The following is a 7406-nucleotide window of genomic DNA, read 5'->3' as shown; positions in this document are numbered from 1 at the left end:
TGTGAAAAGAACATAAAAATGCATTATATTAAGAGAAAGCAGGTGCAAAGGTAGTGTGAAATAGTCAATGCTGGCTGCAAAATGTTCCTAACTGGAGAAACTCATACTAAATGCTCATGTATTTTTACAAGGACTTTAAAAGAATAGCAATCACAAATTGCTGCAGAAATGTGGCGAACTGGGTTTGCGGTTGGGGGGAAATGAGAAGTTGATTGAACCAAAATGGACAGATCCTTTTGTCCCTACCCAAAGCCTAATTGGGGATTCTCACCTTCATTTTCGTACTGTATCCCCCTCTCAAATAAACCCCTCATCTCTGTGAAAAAAGCTGAATTGCCACCTCAGCTGGGTCCCCTTAAGTTAGGCCACAAAAACAACAATACAGTCATACCTCATGCTACGTCCGCTTCATGTTACGTTCTTTCAGCTTACGTCCCGTGGTGACCTTGAAATACCGCAAAGGGGTACTTCTGGGTTTCGCTGCTCGCGCATGCGCAGAAGCGCAAAATGGTGTCACGTGCATGCGCAGAAGCGGCAAATCGCAACCCGCGCGTGCGCAGACATGCCGCTGTGGGTTGCATTCTTTTCATGTTGCAAACGGGCCTCCGGAACGGATCCCGTTCGCAACCAGAGGTACCACTGTAATACGACGGTGTATCTTTAAATATTATTTCACTGCTGAGCCCAGATTATGATGATGTTACATAACTATCTCGGAGACATTCCATGGCGACTTCTGGTATCGAAGCACAAGAGGGCGCTGTGCCTGAGCCTTTTCCCTCCCCAGCCTCCGCCAACAGCTTGACGTTCAACATTTCAGCAAAACCCTGCAACAACCAACTTAGCAAAGGATTTATTCAAATGTAGACAGCTACTTTCCTGTAAACCGTGCAAGTCTTGCAAAAAAATAAAAATTCTCCGCACTGCCAATCGCTTGCATGAATTATCACTGGATAAGTAGCTGTTGGAATGTAAAACAACTAATTAACCTTAATGGAATTATGCATTAATCTTGGCTGAAGAATATTTGCAGGCTGTAGAAATAAGAACGACATGAGAGATATTAAATCAGTACGTAAATTTTTTTATTATTAAAAAAATGACTCCACAACTCTGTGTGCTTTTGAAATGTGTCATAGGTTAGCAGCAGGCGTGAATCAATGCACTCTTACAGTGGACATCTGCTTAAGCTGGGCAAACATTTTTAACCCTCTGAGGTAGATGCAAGGGTTAGAACAGGGAGCAGCGAAGAGAGGAACCAGGGGCAAATCTGTGCCCCCTTGAAAAATATAAGCTCTGTGTGTGTGTGTATGATATTGTGGTGCTGGGAGAAAGAACAACGGCTGGAGAAATGGGGAAGGAGATACCAGAAAGCTCAGTGACTTCATGCAAAACATGCTATATTCAGTTTCTGGCATCTCCAGTTAAAAGAACATCTGGTAGCAGGACACGGCAAAACCTCTGCCTCCTCTTGATTAAAATAGAGAATTAATGGTTTAAAAAATCCCACCTCGGCTAGCTTTAGAGGAGAGTTAAAGGTAAAGGGACCCCTGACCGTTCGGTCCAGTCGCGGACGACTCTGGGGTTGCGGCGCTCATCTCGAGGGAGCCGGCATACAGCTTCCGGGTCATGTGGCCAGCATGACTAAGCCCCTTCTGGCAAACCAGAACAGCACACAGAAACACCGTTTACCTTTCCGCTGAAACGGTACCTATTTATCTACTTGCACTTGACATGCTTTCGAACTGCTAGGTGGGCAGGAGCAGGGACCGAGCAACGGGAGCTCACCCCGTCGCAGGGATTCGAACCACCGACCTTCTGATTGGCATGTCCTAGGCTCTGTGGTTTAACCCACAGCGCCACCCGCATCCCTAGAGAAGAGTTAAGGTGGTCCTAAATTCACTCGTGCAGCAGTGAAGGTGAAGGCAAATGAAGTGAAGGCAAATGAAGGTGCCCCACCTTAACTGCAACAGCCTTTGCCAACCTGGTGCCCTCCAGATATTTTGGGACACAACTCCCATCAGCCTTAGCTGGCGCGGGTTGGTGAAGAAGACTAATGTCATCCCTAAATGCATCCCACACTCTCACAAATGGTGCTTGCTTACAGTTTTGTGCCTTGGAGTGATTGTGATGTCGTAGAACACCAGACTAGGACCTGGGAGACCAAGGTTCATATCACTGCATCTAAGACTAATTTCCTATTATTCAGGCAAATCTCCTTGGTTTTTAGGATGAATATCATAGTTAGGCCATATTAGGGCTGCCAATCTCAGACGTATCTGGGATTCATCCGTTGGGAATAGAGTCCAGGTGGATTTTTCGAAAAGCACTGAAATGTCTGGAAAAACCTGGACATATGGCAACTCAATACGATAATACAATATGATAATATTTATTTTCATTGTCCCATACAGAACAACGAAATTGGGGGGGCAGAATCTACATAAGGCATTCAAAACCAACAAGCCTGCTATCCCAGCTATCCCAGCCTGGTTAGCCCCCTAAAAACTCTGATATCCCATTTTAAAAATACAATATACTCCGATAGAGACCCCTTACATTGCGTTTAAAACCAAAATCACATTTGGGTAGAAACTGTTTCTCAGGCAGCTAGTCCTAGTCTTTATAACCCTGTACCTTCTTCCAGAAGGCAGAAGCTGAAAGAGATCATTTCTGGGGTGCGCACTATCCTGCGCTATCTCTGCAGCTTTCTTATGGCCCCTGGAAGCATAGATTTGATCCAGGGTTGGAAGAGTGCGCCCAATTATTCTCTCCGCAGTCTTTACAACCCTGGACAGCATTGTTTTTTTCCCTGACTGTGCAGCTCCCAAACCACACACACAGACCATAAGTTAATACACTCTCAACAGTACAATGGTAAAATGCCATCAACAGGTCCTTTGAGAGATTGTTTTTCCAGAGGATTCTCAGAAAATATAACCTCTGCTGTGCTCTCTTCCTCAGGTCTTTGATGTTTTCTCCCCAACTCATGTTGGAAGTGTTGATTTTTTGGGCAAATTTCCTTTGCAGAAAAAGCTCAGCAACTTTTCACTTTTTGAAATATGGCAACCCTAGACCGTATCAAGGTAACAAGATGAAAAAGCTACCCAGTGCAATTTTTTTCTGTTTGGGATAACTGAAGTAATCGTACAAAGTGCTCCAGAACCATCCATCTGATCTCTTTTAGATATTCCAGGGACAGAGCACTCAACTCCTCATGGATCTTTGAAGGGGTGTGTGTTCAACTTTGCAATTGCTGCAAGCCTGGCGTGGATTGTAAAACAGCAAAATTCGCATCTGACCCCTGAAGAGTTAATGCACAGTGAGCCAAAAGAATAAATACTGTCATATATTATGGGCACAACAGAGCCAAAGTTAAGCACTTTCAAATCCCACCGGTATCAACAAGAAGAGATATAAACATGTGCTTGGTCTTCCCATTGAAATCAGAGGGCCCTAACTTTGACTCTGTTTGTACCCTGTGATTTTATTACCGGGCAGCACCGAGCCAAAATTGGTTTAACCAGTGAATAGCTTGTAGCAACTGCTGCTTGTCTAATTGAATTATTTTACAGGAGCTTTGATAATCTGCTATTATCACATCTCCCCAAACTTGTTTGGACCTTGTTTTCTCTCCTGTGCAGGAAGAGGTGATCTGAAAGGTGGGGGGCATTGAAATCAGTCTCTGGTCACGGCCAGGTCACTTCTTGTTGAGATTTAGGCTCTCGGCACTTTTCCCCCTCTGCAGAGGCCGGGGACTAATGAAGATGGTGAATCCAATTGGGTGAATCCGATTGGTTTGCAGATGGCTCTGGGGGATTTCCCAGTTGCCAGGACTGGTGCCCTTTTTGAAGCCATGGCCAGCCTGTGGAACATCCATATGACTTGGGCCATTGGCATAATCCTTGCTGTTTTATGTGGCCCACTTGGCTCCCTGGTATACTCCAGAGCTCAGGGTGAGGAAACAAGCTGGGAGATGGCTAATAATAATAATAATAATAATAATAATAATATTAATCTGGCTGGGTTTCCCCAGTCACTCTGGACAGCTCCCAGCAGAATTGTAAAAATATGATAAAACATCAAATACAGTGGTACCTCGGGTTACATACGCTTCAGGTTACATACGCTTCAGGTTACAGACTCCGCTAACCCAGAAATAGTACCTCAGGTTAAGAACTTTGCTTCAGGATGAGAACAGAGATTGTGCTCCGGTGGCACGGCAGCAGTGGGAGGCCCCATTAGCTAAAGTGGTGCTTCAGGTTAAGAACAGTTTCAGGTTAAGAACAGACCTCCGGAATGAATTAAGTGCTTAACCCAAGGTACCACTGTATTAAAAACTTCCCTAAACAGGGCTGCCTTCAGATGTCTTATAAAAGTCAGATAGTTGCTTATTTCCTTGACATCTGCTGGGAGGGCGTTCCACAGGGTGGGTGCCACTACCGAGAAGGCTCTCTGCCTGGTTGCCTGTAACCTCACTTCTCGCAGTGAGGGAACCGCCAGAAGGCCCTCGGCGCTGGACCTCAGTGTCCAGGCTGAACGATGGGGGTGGAGACGCTTCTTCAGGTATACTGGGCCTTTGAGGCTGCTTAGGGCTTTCAAGGTCAGCACCAACACTTTGAATTGTGCTCGGAAATGTACTGGGAGCCAATGTAGGTCTTTCAGGACCAGTGTTATATGGTCTCGGTGGCCACTCCCAGTCACTAGTCCGGCTTCCACATTCTGAATTAGTTGTAGTTTCCGGGTCACCTTCAAAGGTAGCCCCACATAGAGCGCATTGCAGTAGTCCAAGCAGGAGATAACTAGAGCTTGAACGCAAGTGCAGAAAAACTCCGGTTAAATGCAACTGAACACTGATAAGAACTCATCATTGAGCCTTCCCAGTAGGGTTGAAGGTATACTTTGCTGCCTCCATTGCATCCTCATTCTGTCTGGCTCGAAGGAGATGACAGAACTGGCAGTAGCTTGTTTTTGCAAAGCATTTTGAGGATAAAATTGCTTGCATCCACTGGGATCTTTACTCCGCAAGAAGTGTCCAGCTCACTGTCCAGTCCTGCTGTGTTGGGTGTGTTTAAGTTGGTAAAGATTGAGGGTGTGGACAAGGCCTTTGGGTCGGTCAGGGCGACCCTTTGCACTCTTGCCCCTCTGGTGTTGCGCTCCTTCCTGAAACTTTGCTGCTTCATCCTGTAAGTGCAAGGACGTAGGGTTGGATCATTCTTTGTGTGAGAAACTCCCCGGCCGTAGAAAGCTAGCACTTCAGGGTTTTAATTCTGCTTTCTCCCTGACGTCCAGGTAAACTGCCTTGTGGGATATATAAATTTAGTAAATAAGTGGACCAAGAGCCTTGCAAGAACAATGTGGAAATATTAGGAGAGAATTGTGGTAGCTGCAAAGATCTCATAGCAAACCCCCTCGCAATTTCTAAAGCAGACACACTAATTGACACGCTTTGCAGGCTTTGCCAGTAGCTCCCGGACAGACTGAGCAGCTGGGACTAGCCTTTTAATAAGGAATTCCTAGTGCCCTGCTCTGGGGAACATTAAATCAAACGTGTTTATTATGGCTTTCAATAGTCATGGCAGCAAGCAGCAAAGGATGTTGTTCTCCCTGCCCCCACCTTGCCAGAAGTCTCTGTTTTCTTGGAACAGGCCTTGGCTGGCCTCAACACCCCACAATTCGCCCAGCAAACTTGTTAGAGGACACTTATGGGCTCAGAGATCTCAGAGTTTTTCAGTGGCTTTGCAAATTTCAGTGCCAAAAGTCAGAGCCATAACTATAGAGGGCTAGATGGGGGGGTTTTTTTTGCCAAAGGCGAAGCCTCCAGAGGTGGCGCTGTGGTCTAAACCACTGAGTCTCTCGGGCTTGCCAATCAGAAGGTCAGCGGTTCGAATCCCCACAACAGGGTAAGCTCCCATTGCTTGGTCCCAGCTCCTGCCAACCTAGCAGTTCGAAAGCACACCAGTGCAAGTAGATAAATAGATACCACTGTGACGGGAAGGTAAACGGCCTTTCCTGGCACTCGTCACGGTCCCCCATGCACCAGTCCTGCTGGCCACATGACCCGGAAAACTGTCTGTGGACAAACGCCGGCTCCCTTGGCCTGAAAGCAAGATGAGCACCGCAACCCCATAGTCGCCTTTGGCTGGACTTAACAGTCCAGGGGTCCTTTACCTCTCTTTCCCCTTCTGTGTGTGCATTGATCCTCATTTGCTTGCGGGGAGATTAGATGACGCTGGCTATTTAAAGAGCATTCATTCTGATTTGTTTGTGGGGAAGTCAGACGATGCTACAGCAAAGCAAGTGATACTTGACATATCACAAAAAGCCCAATCTTTTTAGGGAAGAGGGTATTCTGCGCGGGACATCCCAATAATCAACTATCTTTGCACAACTATCTTTGCCGGGATGTGATTGAACCCCACCCCAAAACAGTAAGAGTCTAGAAGCACCCTCTGCTGGGTTTTTATTGGGAATTATTTCTGATTTGCTTGCAGAGTGGTTAGATGACGACAGGAAGAAGAAGAGGAGGAGGAGGAGGAGGAGGAGGAGTTTGGACTAGATATCCCACCTTTCACTCCCCCCTTAAGGAGTCTCAAAGCGGCTCACATTCTCCTTTCCCTTCCTCCCCCACAACAAACACACCGTGAGATGAGTGGGGCTGAGAGACTTCAGAAAAGTGTGACTGGCCCAAGGTCACCCAGGAGCTGAGTGTGGAGGAGCGGAGACCCGAACCCGGTTCACCAGATTACAAGTCCACCGCTCTTAACCACTACACCACGCTGGCATTCACCCTGATCAGCCTGAGGGGAGTTTCCATGTCTTCCCATGGGTCACTTGTGGTCACTGACTGGTTGGACACAGGAATGGTAAGAGGAACCAGCTGGAGAACCACCAAGGGAAGAAGGCTCAGAGTCAGGGGACTGGAGGTGTTGGAGGCTGGAGAGCTAACAGGGTTTAGTGAGCAGGGAGAGTCTGTGGCAGAGAGAAGTCCAGAATCGGAGGCAGAAGCTGAAGCAGAAGAGGAGGGAGGCCAAGAGGCAGAGATTAATCTGACTGGTGCAGAGTCACTGGTGTCTCCCCCTCCTGCTACAACTAGCTTCCCCCACCCACCAGTCACCCAGAACCAGGAGAGGCATGAAGCGGGAGGAGCAAAGACAGGCAAACAGGGATAGTCCCCGTTTCTTGGCAAAAACACTGAAGAGGAGGGGACATAGGCAGCTGTGGGGAGGCAAGTGCTTTCAGTCTCATCAACTGCTTCATGGGGCCCAGACCTGCCGGACAAGAGTTGCTGTACCCATTAGGCATGACACTCTTGTGCAGATTGTGTTTTTGCTAATAAAGAGTTAACGTCAACTTGTTTCGTGTGATTTACTGCTGGCTCGTTCCTGTCGCTTGTTCATTCCACC

Source organism: Podarcis raffonei, chromosome 3, assembly GCF_027172205.1.
Source record: "Podarcis raffonei isolate rPodRaf1 chromosome 3, rPodRaf1.pri, whole genome shotgun sequence".
Lineage (NCBI taxonomy): Eukaryota > Metazoa > Chordata > Lepidosauria > Squamata > Lacertidae > Podarcis > Podarcis raffonei.
The sequence above is the reverse complement of the archived record's forward strand: the minus strand, read 5'-3'. Positions refer to the sequence as shown.